Source organism: Natator depressus, chromosome 3 (assembly GCF_965152275.1).
Source record: "Natator depressus isolate rNatDep1 chromosome 3, rNatDep2.hap1, whole genome shotgun sequence".
Lineage (NCBI taxonomy): Eukaryota > Metazoa > Chordata > Testudines > Cheloniidae > Natator > Natator depressus.
In genome coordinates, this window is record NC_134236.1 from 53,607,836 (window position 1) to 53,623,010 (window position 15,175).

Here is a 15,175-nt window from a genome sequence, read left to right on the forward strand (position 1 = left end):
CATCCTGTGGGACGAGCAGTGGGGATAGCACCCTGCCCTGAATTTCCTTCTCATCCATCATGGAAGCAGCAATGTCAGTTGTAGACAAGGACATGGGAAATGTGACTGGATAGCCCTGAAGGTCTTGTCTCCTTTTAGCTTGGAGATGTAGTCAGAGTTGCTGTCACTATGCAGATTTTGGAGAGGTGCTCATGAACCAGTGGCAGTGGCAGTTGATTGGGCTCGGAAGCAGATCAACAGGATAATGAGATTGTTCGCTAGTGTGGTTGCAGAACAAATGCTGATGCAAGAGAGACTGTCATAAAACTCCCTTAAACTTTTTTTGTCAAGGTTGCATGCACCTATTCGATGCTAGAGTGGATGATTTCACTGGGATATTATGACTTTGATTCAGAAATAATTATGGGCTCTCCAGAGAGGAAATGTCAATTAAGTTTTAGTCTAGAGACATCTCTGGCAGCAGTGTGTCAGAGTCGTTATTGGAAGTGGTTGTCTCAAACCTTCAAATGAGAGGTTTGGGAAGAATACCTTCTCCCTGTGGATCAGGAATCAACACACTTTTCTTAGAAAACAATTGGATTCACACAGAAGCTCTGAGCCATCTTGTGAGGCTTAGAACTTTCCCAGGCAGTAGACTATTTAGGGTTCTAGGACAGTGTAGGCCTTTGGCAATGCTGACTCTTATAAGGCCTTGGTTCTAAGTGGGCAAGTTGAGCCATGGGAGTGTGATGCTCTTAATTTCAGGCGCACTGATGACATGTGAGCATCCATGCTCTTCCTCCTTTTCCTTTGCTGGAAAATAATCCTGCCATGGATTTAATGAGGTTGCAGCCTGTTGGTCAAAATTCCTGATGTCTGTGTTCATCCTCTTTGCTCCTGCCATTCACAATCCTAACAGTCATTACCTTATCCTCCTTCAGCTCCCTCCTTAAAACTCATCTCTACTGTGATGTTTGCAAAGCCTAGCTTACTGATCATGGTTAGACTGGTGATAAGCTGTGACTATTCTTCTTTCCTTTTCCAGATTCTACCCTCATTAAAAAAGCCTTCAGTACACCAGTACATTCAACTTACAAAGTTGCAACAATTTTTCTTCACATTTATTTGATTGAATGTTGTATCCCCATCCTCTGCCCTTTGTCTTGTTGTGTTGTTAGACTATAGTCCTTTCAGGGCAGGGACTGTTCCTTTTCTGTGCCTGAAGACTGTTCAGAACAATGGGGCCCTAATCTTGATTGAAACTTTTGGTTCCTACCATAATATAAATATTTAATAGTAATAATCATAGATTGGGCTGGGTTGGGAGGGAGACGTGGTCAGCCTTTAACCCATCCTGATACCGCCTTCCCCCTGCATGGACACTGAGTGCACAGAAAGCTCTCCGCAAAATCTAGGGAGAGAGGGTATGGTGTGTAGATGCTCCTGAGCCTCACCATTCCCTGAGGATGAAAGGAGGGAAGGGCAGAATCTAGGCTGTTCTCAGGAATATGACTATCTGAATGTTTAAACCTTGTAGGTATAGATATTTGTAACTTAGGTAGTTCTCCTAACTCAAAAGAAATTTTTCTTCATTAATGTGTTAGTTGCAAACAAGAACACACATGATTTCATATTTTACATATAGAGTAATCATAACATACTCATATTAAAGAAGGTACAAGACCTTTGTGACCAACGTGTTTGCAACATATGTTCATATAAAATTTGAACTGAAGAGTGAATATCTATAAAAGTTAACAACTTAAATAATTTAGCTTATTTTCCTTTCACTTACATACAAGGATTAACTATGTATGAAATACAATGTGGCAAAATACATGGTCCAAAAATGTAGAGATAATATTTGAAAAAGCTATACGTGGATTTCTTTAAATATCATAAGATTAAAGATATTAGTGTTAAATTCTCTATTGCCACATATTAAAAGGAGAATATCATGCAATAAATGAAGTATGAAACATTTTCTGGGATATTAATATATTAGCCATCAAGCAGGTAGAAAACACTACCCTTTAGGTCAAATAGGATACTTAAGCATTTAGCAAAAAATTGAGTACATTGCTTGCAAGAAAATTGTAAAGCTATAAAATGATTCAGTTCAGTGATTCCAGTATGGTTTAATGATAATGAATCTTTTGTATCACCCACCTTGGGAATATCTAACATTACTGAGTCCTACTACTTTTAATGACTTTTTGGTAAGGAAGAAGGATGTGAAAACACACATGTGCATATTAGTTAATGCAAGACAAGAATTATTCATATTTAATTTAATCAGCTCAGTAAAGAATAAAATTGCAGGAACATTGAATGTTTCAAACACAATTTTGTATATAGTCAGGCTAAGAATGAATGTCTCCCAGTTTAATAGATTCCTTCTATTTATATATGTAATATATATTTAGTTATTAAGAGTGTTAACAATGTTGTAAAAATAGGAGTAAATAATATCACTGAATCTTAATGTGCTTTTTCTTTTCTTTTATTTTCTTTTCTCAATTTTTTGTGAGGTGAGTAGTTTCAGTGTACCTGGCCTATTATTTCACATACTTTTAACACTAAAGTTTTTTTTTTTTTAAATGACTGATAAAACATGCTAGAAAAAAAAAGTAGCAGAGGACTGCAAAAGGACTCCAGGCTCTCAGGAGAAGATGGAGGAAAAACTGAAGGATAGTGAGTGCAGAACAGATATGCCCACATCCAAACCCCACTATTATCACTGACAACTAGCATAAGTCCCTAGCCTCTGTTTGTCAGAAGCTGGGAATGGGCAACAGGGGATAGATAACTTGATGATTACCTGAAAGGCACCTTAGAGACTAAAAAATTTATCTGAGCATAAGCTTTCATGGGCTAAAACCCACTTCATCAGATGCATGCAGTGGAAAATACAGTAGGAAGATATATATATATACACACACAGAGAACATGAAAAAATGGGAGTTGCCATACCCACTATAAAGAGAGTGATCAGTTAAGGTGGGCTATTATCAGCAGGAGAAAAAAAACCTTTTGTAGTGATTCACAGGATGGCCCATTTCCAACAGTTGACAAGGTGTGAGTAACAGTAGGGGGGGAAATAAGCATGGGGAAATAGTTTTACTTTGTGTAATAACCAATCCACTCCCAGTCTTACCTATTCTGTTAATTCCATCTGAAGCACCTGGCATTGGCCACTGTCTGAAGATAGGATCCTGGCCTAGATGGACCTTTGGTCTGACCCAGTATGGCAGTTCTTATGTAAATATGTAATGTTGTGGCTGCGTCGGTCCCATGATGTTAGAAGCACGAGGTGGGTGAGATAATTTCTTTTATTGGACCAACTTCTGTTGGTGAGAGAGACAAGTTTTGAGATTACACAGAGCTCTTCTTCAGGTCACCTTTTAACCTGAGTTCAAGCTCTGTGTAAACTCAAAAGATTGTCTCTCTCATCAACAGAAGTTGGTCCAATAAAAGACATTACTTCGCTCGCATTCTCTAAAGCAGTGTAATTTTTTTTAATATATAACCATGTTGTATATAAATCTTGTATGGGGCTGAAGCTAGCAGTAGAGTCATCATAAGATTTTTATTTTTTATTTTTATATAGAGCAAATTACTTCCAATCCTTCCTCCACCCAAATAAAAATGCAAATTTGGAACATTTGGCTAATAATGGTATTTCCTTGCATACACAGCTACAAATTAACTTCTTGTGTTCTTCACAGTGTAAAGCTTTTTGTAACTTTTAAAAACAAATAAACTTGGTTCAATAGATGTGAGGTTTACCCTGGGCAAATCACTTTCACTCCTATGTTTTCCCCATCAATAAAATGGATATAATGATACTTCCTTCCTTTGTAAAGTACTTTGAGATCTATGAATGAAAATACTCTACAAGAAATTAGAAATTATTATCATTAGAGACATATCTCAAAATATTCAGAGGTTTGCTCCAGATCTGGTTACTTATCCATATCCTTCCCTCCTCCCCCAAATATTCTGCTTGAATTGTCACTCAATAATGCTCTTTCATGATTTTTTAAAATATATTGTGTGCTCTTGTCTGTGCTTGAAATACTGCAGCAAGAGCATCTCTAGTGACAGTTTGATACTTCTTCTATTGTTTGCAGCTCCAACCAAGAAGCATACAACTGCATACTATAAAAATGAATGACTCACTTGTTCTAGACCTCAGAAAATACTCTGACTCATTCTGAGGTTTGGGGAAAAGGTTTGAATCAATTCCTAATTTAGCTCAAGTGACTAGTACACATATCCTAAATTAGGCTTCAAGCCTGCAAACATGTATGCTTGTGAGACACTTTACATATGTTAATTGAATGAAACGATTCACATGTGTAAAGCTACTCATTAGCATAAATGCCTGCAATATTGGATTTAGTGTCATTTATATGATGATGCATACTTTATAGTATTAGGAAAAGTGATACTATGCAGAAAGTGACAGATTTTTATACCTTTAGAATCTGTTAAGAAAAACACTGTCAAACTGAAAAACACTGTCAAACTGTTTCCAAGTTTATGACAAGACCTCCTGTTTATTGAGCTCCTCATTAGGCAGGTGACTCATAGAATCATAGAATATCAGGGTTGGAAGGGACCTCAGGAGGTCATCTAATCCAACCCCTGCTCAAAGCAGGACCAATCCCCAACTAAATCGTCCCAGCGAGGGCTTTGTTAAGCCTGACCTTAAAAATATCTAAGGAAGGAGATTCCACCACCTCCCTAGGTAACGCATTCCAGTGTTTCACCACCCTCCTAGTGAAAAAGTTTTTCCTAATATCCAACCTAAACCTCCCCCACTGCAACTTGAGACCATTACTCCTTGTTCTGTCATCAGCTACCACTGAGAACAGTCTAGATCTATCCTCTTTGGAACCCCCTTTCAGGTAGTTGAAAGCAGCTATCAAATCCCCCCTCATTCTTCTCTTCAGCAGACTAAACAATCCCAGTTCCCTCAGCCTCTCCTCATAAGTCATGTGTTCCAGTCAGTTAATCATTTTTGTTGCCCTCCGCTGGATGTTTTCCAATTTTTCCACATCCTTCTTGTAGTGTGGGCCCAAAACTGGACACAGTACTCCAGATGAGGCCTCACCAATGTTGAATAGAGGGGAACGATCACGTCCCTCGATCTGCTGGCAATGCCCCTATGTATACATCCCAAAATGCCATTGGCCTTCTTGGCAACAAGGGCACACTGTTGATTCATATCCAGCTTCTCGTCCACTGTAACCCCTAGGTCCTTTTCTGCAGAACTGCTGCCGAGCCATTCGGTCCCTAGTCTGTAGCGGTGCATGGGATTCTTCCGTCCTAAGTGCAGGACTCTGCACTTGTCCCTGTCGAACCTCATCAGATTTCTTTTGGCCCAATCCTCCAATTTGTCTAGGGCCCTCTGTATCCTATCCCTACCCTCCAGCGTATCTACCTCTCCTCCCAGTTTAGTGTCATCTGCAAACTTGCTGAGGGTGCAATCCACACCATCCTCCAGATCATTTATGAAGATATTGAACAAAACTGGCCCCAGGACTGACCCTTGGGGCACTCCAGTTGATACCGGCTGCCAACTAGACATGGAGCCATTGATCACTACCCGTTGAGCCTGACAATCTAGCCAACTTTCTATCCACATTATAGTCCATTCATCCAGCCCATACTTCTTTAACTTGCTGGCAAGAATACTGTGGGAGACCATGTCAAAAGCTTTGCTAAAGTCAAGGAACAACACGTCCACCGCTTTCCCCTCATCCACAGAGCCAGTTATCTTGTCATAGAAGGCAATTAGATTAGTCAGGCATGACTTGCCCTTGGTGAATCCGTGCTGACTCTTCCTGATCACTTTCCTCTCCTCTAAGTGCTTCAGAATTGATTCCTTGAGGACCTGCTCCATGATTTTTCCAGGGACTGAGGTGAGGCTGACTGGCCTGTAGTTCCCTGGATCCTCCTTCTTCCCTTTTTTAAAGATGGGCACTACATAGCCTTTTTCCAGTCGTCCGGGACTTCCCCAGATCGCCATGAGTTTTCAAAGATAATGGCCAATGGCTCTGCAATCACATCCGCCAACTCCTTTAGCACTCTCGGATGCAGCGCATCCGGCCCCATGGACTCGTGCTCGTCCAGCTTTTCTAAATAGTCCCGAACCACTTCTTTCTCCACAGAGGGCTGGTCACCTCCTCTCCATGCTGTGCTGCCCAGTGCAGTAGTCTGGGAGCTGACCTTCCAGACTCCTTCCAGAGCTGACAAGATTGTAGGCTTGTTTATCGGTTAGCAAGGATAGCTATTAGATAAAATGCACACACATCCTGTATGAGTGAGATTCTGCATCTAAGTTTCTCAAACATGAAAATGTCAACTGCCTTTCATTCATATGATGATTTTGTATAAACTGAAATAAATTCAACAATTGCCACTAAAATTCAGCATTTAGCTTTAGTTACCACAAATTCATATGTAGATACTGATAAACAAGAGTTTGACCCTGAAAAGTGCTAAGCACACGTCACTACTCAGCAGTTTACAGGAATTTCATCCATATGCTTTATTTTTAGAATAGAATTTAACCAATATTTCAGATAACTGGTACTGTAGAACAGGGCTGACTTTTCAGTGGCAACTGCTTTCCCAACTGTTCTGTGACCATTTTATTGAACTAGAGTACTAATTAATCAATGATTCATCACTTGATTTTTACCATGATTCAATAAGAAAAGTGTGTTCTTGATACACTGTCAACAAAAACACAAAGCAGACTGCTATCATTTGCAAATAGAAATATATCTTCTTACTAAATGTTGCATCCGATGAAGTGGGCTGTAGCCCACGAAAGCTTATGCTCAAATAAATTTGTTAGTCTCTAAGGTGCCACAAGTATTCCTGTTCTAAAGTCTCTGACCATTAAAGATGACTGGGAATTTCACATAAAACATTCTCCATTGTGCTACATCAAGTTAGTAGAATATTTGTGAAATGTCTAATGTTTAGATTATTGATCTACTCATTTCTTCAGAGTGCTTTTGCTAGAATTAATAAAATGCAAATATCATTGGCAATATACAGTAATTCCATTTACAAACTAAACTGGACAATGTGGAATACCTAATTTAAATTGTACATTTCCAATTTGCATATTCCACGTGTGTTATTGTGAGTTGCGCCTTTCTGACTGGTCCCTTGATTCCTGATTGTTAATGTCTCTTTGTTACTGTCACTTCTCACTCAGATGTATTTTCTGTAACCATTTTATTTAATCTGTTTTTTTGTCCTCTTTCATCTTGTTTTTTCCCCTACTATTAACTCCTTGAATACTATTACTGTGCAGTTGCAAAGATGTACAGTTAGCAGAAATTATTTTTTTTCACAAGAGGCCAATAATTTGGAATATTTCAAACAATAATTTGGTAACCCATTGTTTGGGTAGGTCCTTAAGAAAAGAAGATCATTTTGTCTCTTTCAGAGAATAGGTAAAATGGCAATTCATCAGCAACAGATATTCAACACATATGAAAATGCACCCACCCTTGCAGCCTCAGAAGTGGGGAGATTTTGTCAAAGCAAAGAAAACAGAACAACTGTTCCCCCCTTCTTTGTTTACCTTCCCTCCTCATGGAACTAAAGAGAGAAGCTCTGTGTTTGACTGGTTGGACAGACAGGTGCAGCATAAGACGATGGGCTCCCATGCACTCAAATGGAGGAGTTTATAAACCCTTCCCCTTGCCCAGGACACTATTCTGCATTGGGAAGAAAAGTTCTCTCCTTGGGGTTAGAGTGGGACAAGGTTTTGGGGCCTTGCTATGGAAAACATGCAAACAAGGTTAATGATGCAGAGGGTTTGTGTGGGAAGCTGATAGCAGGCATCCTCCAGGTGATGTAGATTTCAGTAGGAAGGATGATCTACACTGGACCAGTTATTGCCAGATAGTTCCCAGATGTGTCATTTCATAAAGATGTGGCCTAGTTCAATCACTTTCCCGCTGTCTTGACATTCTTCCTGTTGTGTCTGGGACAATACAACCATTTCTTTGGGTGCCTAACTTTATGTACCCAAGTTTGAATATTTTGGCTAGTGTCATAAATTATGCTCAAAGGGTATATTCAGTCCTTATACATCTCAAAATCTGACTAGACAGTTATGTTTGTCATGCTAAAGGCCTTATTCTGCAAATATCCTACAGATTTCAAGCAGAGTATGGTTAAGTAAGGAAGTGGACTGAGCCATTTAAAAATTCTAGCAGCGGACAGTTTCTTACAACATGCTACATTTTGCCAGATCTTAAGAAATTTTAATCTGGGTTTTACAATGATTATTTTTAGTTCACTGAACCTCTAAACAACTCTGGCTGATTTCAAAGCAAATGGTGAAAATCTGCATATTGTAGGATTCTATTATTTTTCGGTGATCACAAATTGTTCCATGTAAACTATCAAGGTACTTTTAATTTGTTTTGAAGTTAAATCCATATGAACATGACAGTTGTTCTACTGTTAATGGATCCAGTCCAAACCTTTGGAAGTATGTCTGAATCTATAAATATTAATAAAGGACAACATTAAATTGATTTTTTTGAATTATGCTTGTTATTAATCGAGTGACCTGCCTGAAACCTTAAGTGTTTGTGCCCTGAACCTATTAATTGTTTTAGATTAAGAGAACCAGGAGGTAAAAAAAAAAAAAAAATCTGTAGTTGGCTAAAGGCAACAGCACTGCAGCATGCATGGGGGGGCAGGGAAGACATTGTCTGAAGCTAGCTCCTTTCACTAAATTAGATGTCAGTAGATTTTTTACATTTCTTTTTTTCATGTGTAAGAAAAACTTTTCAATTAACATTATAAATACAGTATATTTAACAAATGAAGTTAACACAGATCAGCACTGTCTCATTTTAAAAGAAAAGGAGTACTAGTGGCACCTTAGAGACTAACCAATTTATTTGAGCATAAATACATAATAAATAAATTGGTTAGTCTCTAAGGTGCCACAAGTACTCCTTTTCTTTTTGCGAATACAGACTAACACGGCTGCTACTCTGAAACCTGTCATTTTAAAAGGTAGTTCATGGGGTAGAAATGGAACCGCTCTGTTACACAAAAGCAGTTCAGCTGTTAGAGGTGACAATCCCGTTTCCCCACCTTAGAGTGCAGAGGGTTTCTGAAGGCAGCAAGCCAGTTCCACTGAGCAGCCTGAGCCCATAGTGGGTTGTGAACCCAGTCAGGTACAGCACAATTGTGCAAAAGCCACAGACAGGGCCACTGTAGGGCCACAAACCCAATGGTCCACTGTCTCGGGGGATGGCAGTGTTAAAGATTCTCTTTCCTCCTACTACATTCCTTCATGAGCAGCACTAGCACCATTCCTTGGCCACTGGATCCTGACCAGCACCTGTGCTATCTGATATGGGGGAGGAGGGGCACAATGCACGGATACATTATTTGTATTGCAATAGGCCCATAAGCCTCAGTCATTGTGCTATGGTCTGTTCTAACACACAACAGAAACTATCCCTGCTACAGGTAGCTTACAATCTAAATAGAAGACTGAGACAATAGGTGGATATAGACAGACAGATGGGGAAGCCCGAGGAAACAAAGCAATATTCAGTATGATAAACAGTAGTCGCTGCTAACTAACTGTTGTCAATTTTTGTTTGTATTCAACACAGGAGAGGAGCATTTGAACGGTGCATTTGAACAAAGACAATGGTGTGGCTTTGCAGATGTTTATGGGGAGCTATTCTCAAGCCTAACGGCCACCTTGAAAGAAACCAAAAAGGTACTTGTTTGAAAGTTTAACAAGTGGCCTTGAAGATTGGTATCATTGCTAATCAGAGGCAGGAATAGATAGCTGGACAGTATATGAAAGATGAGAGATTGGGTGGGGATATCATGAAGAACTTTGAAAGTGAAAATTAGTATCTTATGTTTGATGCAATAAAGAATGTGGATTCCCCATGAGTTAGCAAGGTTGTGTCATGTCTCTGCCAAGACAGAGATAAGAGTGAGTGATGAATATGCAACCGTTGTCTGTTCAAAGTCAAATATCTTGCTCAGTACAATGGATTTGCTCTAGATAGGAGAAGACACTTCCTCCTCTTGTCTGAAGTGAGAGGGTGTTTGGAAGTAACGGAAAGTTACCAGGAAGAGAACAAAAGAAGCAGGTGACCCCAGCAGGAGTCTATAAAGAAACTCACAGAGGGATATATAGGTGTGTGAGAGAGACATTTTGCATCAGCTTAAGATAAGGGAGACTATTGAAAGGGCAGGGTAAGCCAGAGGGTGGAGAAGATTAGCATGACCCCCGCGCAAGGATGACACGCAAATTCGTGAAGCATTCCAAATACCAACAATCCCCCAAAGACTCCCAAGGGAAAGGTGAGCTAATGACGGACTTTGTATTCAGGATGTTTTGTATGATCCATAGTCTCCTGTGCTTTTGTCTGTTAAGTAAAAAATATAAAGCTGACAGATTGAACAAAATGTGTGTGTGTGTATTGACTCTTTCACAAGTACTGTTTGCCCTTGAGGGAGTTAAACTGTAACCAAAAGCTTCACACCTTTGGGGTGGAGCTCTGGGAGAGGGGTGTGTTCAAGTGCTGGGGATTCTTAAGGGTGAGCACTGTGTCCAGAGGGGCAAGGTGTCTGGACAACAGGTTCTAACATTCAGAAGAGGGGTTCCAGATAGAAGGTTGTGCCCTGAGTGTGTGCCTAGGGACCCTGAGTTTGGGGCAGTGGCTGGACTCTGTTCAGACTCCTGGAGCTTAAACTCCTCCTGGAAATCCAGAGCACAGAGCTACACTTGTAGCACAGTAAGTCAGACTGGTCACATGGTTTTTGACTGAGATGCTCCACAGTGTGAGAGCAGGAGTGGGGAAGTGGGGCTGAGCCAGGGCTGACTCCTACAGGGGCATGCACATGAATAAAAATGTGAGGCTTTTGGAGGGGCACATTCTGTGACCCTGCCACAGCCCCAATGCCAGGGGAGTTCGCTCTGCCCACTGCAGCCCCAGGGCTGGAGGAGCTTCCTCTCCCTGCCCTGGCCCTGAGGCCAGAGGAGTTCTGTGCCCCCACAGGTTATTGAAGGGGGCTGTGTCCCTGCTTGCCCCCATTTGTGCACTCCCTTGTACCCCTTCAATGGGAGAGTGGACAAAAGGGTGAAAGGTGGGGGAGGAGATTGAAACTTGGAGAGAATCAAAACTATATCAGTGCAAGAAAGGGAAGAGAAGGCAGGGAGGAAAGGGTTGAGAACATTCTACTTATTACTCAAGATTGTGTCTGTTTTAGGCTAGGATAGTAATATCTGAAATAGGTGGGCTTCATTGTATCTGGACTTGCAGAGAGGCATTTAACTCCTATAAGGGTCTAATTAGTTGGGTCAGACAGGGTAACTCAGTGCTTGGTGAAGAAGGGGAATATGGATCCATAGCCATCTATTGACAGGAATAATTAACTGGAAAAGTTGTTTGTCAGTTTTGCATTTTACAGTTCATCATTTCAGTAGATACAGCTGGTGTGTTTGGCCTTTAATGACACCACTGGTATCAAAGTGATGATCATCACATCTGGTTGCTTTTCCCACTAGAGTTATTTAATGGTTTTACTTTTAAAAATACTAATTTCCAAAAATTAGCACCAAGGACTTTTGTTTACTTCCAGAAATTTGGGATCCTAGTTTTCCTATAAATAGGAACTCAATCTTATTCAATGGAATTCACCTGCAGGACAAACTGAATTAAGCAAGTGTTAATACACATGCAAAATCTACAAATTATATTTGTCCTTTCAAGTGATGACTAAAACTCACTGCAGTTATTTTAGTCATCCAAATGTTTAACTATCCACAGCTGTCCACAACTGAACTCTTCTGGTTCAGCCGGTTACTCAAACAAGTCTGTTTACATTTGCAGGAGATAATGCTGCCTGCTTCTTGTTTACAATGTCACCTGAAAGTGAGAACAGGCGTTTGCATGGCACTGTTGTAGCCGGCGTCGCATGATATTTACGTGCCAGATGCGCTAAAGATTCATATGTCCCTTCATGCTTCAACCACCATTCCAGAGGACATGTGTCCGTGCTGATGACGGGTTCTGCTTGATAATGATCCAAAAAAGTGCAGATCGACACACGTTCATTTTAATCATCTGAGTCAGATGCCACCAGCAGAAGACTGATTTTATTTTTTGGTGATTCAGATTCTGTAGTTTATGCATCAGAGTGTTGCTTTTTAAGATTTCTGAAAGCATGCTCTGCACCTCATCCCTCTCAGATTCTAAAACCTTGGGTCAAATGCTGTAGCTATCTTTTGAAATCTCAGATTGTACCGTCTTTGCATTTTGTCAAATTTGCAGTGAAAGTGTTCTTAAAATGAACAACATGTGCTAGATCGTCATCCGATACTGATATAATATGAAAAACATGGCAGAATGCTGGTAAAATAGGGTAGGAGACATACTATTCTCCCCCAAGGAGTTCAGTTAAAAATAATTAATGCATTAATTTTTTAATGTGTGTCATCATCATGGAAGCATGTCCTCTGAAATGGTGGCCAGAGCCATGAAGGGGCATACGACTCTTTAGCATATCTGGAACGCAAATACCTTGCAATGACAGCTACAAAAGTGCCATGTGAATGCCTGTTCTCAATTTCAGGGGACATTGTAAATAAGAAGCAGGCAGCATTATCTTCCATATATTTAAACAAACTTGTTTGTCTTAACAATTGGCTGAATAAGAAGTAGGATTGAGTGGACTTGTAGGCTCTAAAATTTTACATTGTTTTGTTTCTGAGTGCAGTTATGTAACAAAAATCTACATTTGTAAGTTGCACTTTCATGATAAAGGAATTGCATTACGGTACTCGTATGAGGCGAATTTAAAAAATACTATTTCTTTTGTTTATCACTTTTACAGTGCAAATATTTTTAATAAAGTAATAATATAAAGTCAGCACTGTACACTTTGTATTCTGTGTTGTAATTGAAATCACTATATTTGAAAAATGTAGAAAAACATCCAAAATATTTAATAAATTTCAATTGGTATTCTTTTAACAGTGCTATTAAAACTGTGAGTAATCATGATTAATTTTTTGAGTTAATTGCATGAATTAACTGTAATTGACAGCCCTAGTTATTATACAACATGACCACGTTTCCTGCATTTCAAATCCCATTTTAAAAGAAGCAATAACACAAGTCTGAACACAAAGAAAGGTTTTTCATGTTAGATCAAGGACAACTGTGGGAATGTTACTTCTCACATATATGGGTCCAGTATATTTACAAAACCAAGTTGTCCTTGGTAGATGCCACCATATTTTCCATCACCAATCCCTTTAAGTAATGATACCATTATGCAACTGACTATTAAAAATTCTTGACACTGAAGTGGGTTTCACTTTGGTAACCAGTCACCACTAGAAGGCCACGTATAATTTTATCATAGCACTATAGTACTTAAAAAGATACTGCAGTATGAGGAACAGTAATGTAACTTGATTAAGTTGTCTGTTACCATTCATGAGGTCACACTTTTTTTTCCTAATAGATTAGATTTTTAAACATTTTTTTTTTGCCATTGTTAGGAATGGCACACTTCGCTGTATACAGTGTTTTGTGTTCCCTTGTGGCAGAATTTGATTTGAATCAATGGTGTGTGTAGCTTATTACTAAAAATAGAAGTTAACCCTTGTATGCCTATGCTTGACTTCAATGGGTCCAAAATGTGTGCAGAATCAGATGCAGAACTCCTATACTGTGTAGTACCTGTATTCCCTGTTTCTAATACTGGGGAAAGACTATAGGCTAGCCTCAGATTGCAAAGTAATGACAAATCATTTGTCAAGTAACTATCTGATTTACAGGCTGATTTGAAAAGGCAGGATTCAAAAAAAGCCTGGTAGCAAAGATTTTGGAATTTCAAGAGAACAGTAATGAGAAGGTCCTAAAACAAGGAAGGTCCAGGAAGATGGAGAAGGGCAACAGGGAAAGTGGTTTGTTAATCGAACTATGGAATATTTTAAGTGAAGAAACAAGAAGGAAAGGGTGAACAATGGTAGCAATGCAGTCAAGCTGCAACACATTTTATGTTGAATATGAAAGTGCACTTCTTGTTTAGTACTCAGATTGCTGAATCTAGTACTTATACACTAGAGTAAGGAGGAGACAGTGTGGTCTTTATGGAGTAAATTCAGCTAATCTGAGGACTAGATTTTGCTTGACCCTGTAAGAGTGCATCAAGAATTCTCTCTGCTTTGTGCTATAGCACAGGGTCCTTCCACTCCAAGAATACAAGCATTAGGAGATGATACTGGAAGCTTCCGCTGTGTATGCTTCCTGCAGTCCCACTTGGAGACACTGTGCCTTCCTTAAACACAGTGTTTCTATGAGAAGCTGCTTTTTCACAAGCCGGGGCATTAGACTGTGGCTGCTACAGTCTAATCATATTAAGGAACAGCATGACAGGCTCCATACCGATGATATGTAGGAAAAAATGCTGTGTGATCATGGTGGATGTCAATTTGGGTGACATATGCTGAGACCTCATGCTGCCAGTACTAAAAGCATCCTTGGAATGTCTAAATATTATAGATGACAATTTCCTAACTCAAACAATGTTGTATCCAGCACAGGGGAATTCTATATTAGTCCTTGTCTTGACAGATAAATAGGAACTGATCACAGAACTAAAATTTAATGGCAGTTTAGGTTCAAGTGATCATGTCCTGATCACATTTATAATGCGCAAAAAGTCCCAATCACTGTATATATATACACACACACACAGCACTTTAAAAGGTCCATTATCACGAAACTGAAAATAATTCAGATAAATCAGCTGGAAGGAAGAATATAATTAGAAAAAAAAAGGATTATAATTGCAATTGTTTAAGAAAATATTATTGGATGTCTAAAAAGCTGCAATCCCACTATTGAGAAAGAGGGCTATGTTATTATTTTTAAATAGACCTAGGTTAGAGAAAAAGTGAAGACAATGCTTTATATCTACACACACACACAAAATAAAACAAATGGGGAAAGAAAGTGGAAGTTGATAGTAATGAATATAAATGAGAAACTAGGTTTGATGTTACACCCCATAATGCTTTATGGAAATATGCTTATGAATGTATATATGACATAACTGGAATATGTTTTATGCTACATATGCCATGTAACATATCTCT

The 15,175-nt window shown here is 39.3% G+C and overlaps 1 protein-coding gene and 1 pseudogene across 1 annotated transcript in view; one reads left to right on the forward strand and one right to left on the reverse strand.

Moving 5' to 3' along the window:
* LOC141984481 (protein eyes shut homolog) overlaps nucleotides 1-15,175 on the reverse strand; it is a 785,366-nt gene that overhangs the window by 732,715 nt on the left and 37,476 nt on the right. The window lies entirely within an intron of this gene.
* Nucleotides 10,272-10,336, forward strand: LOC141985615 (U6 spliceosomal RNA; annotated as a pseudogene).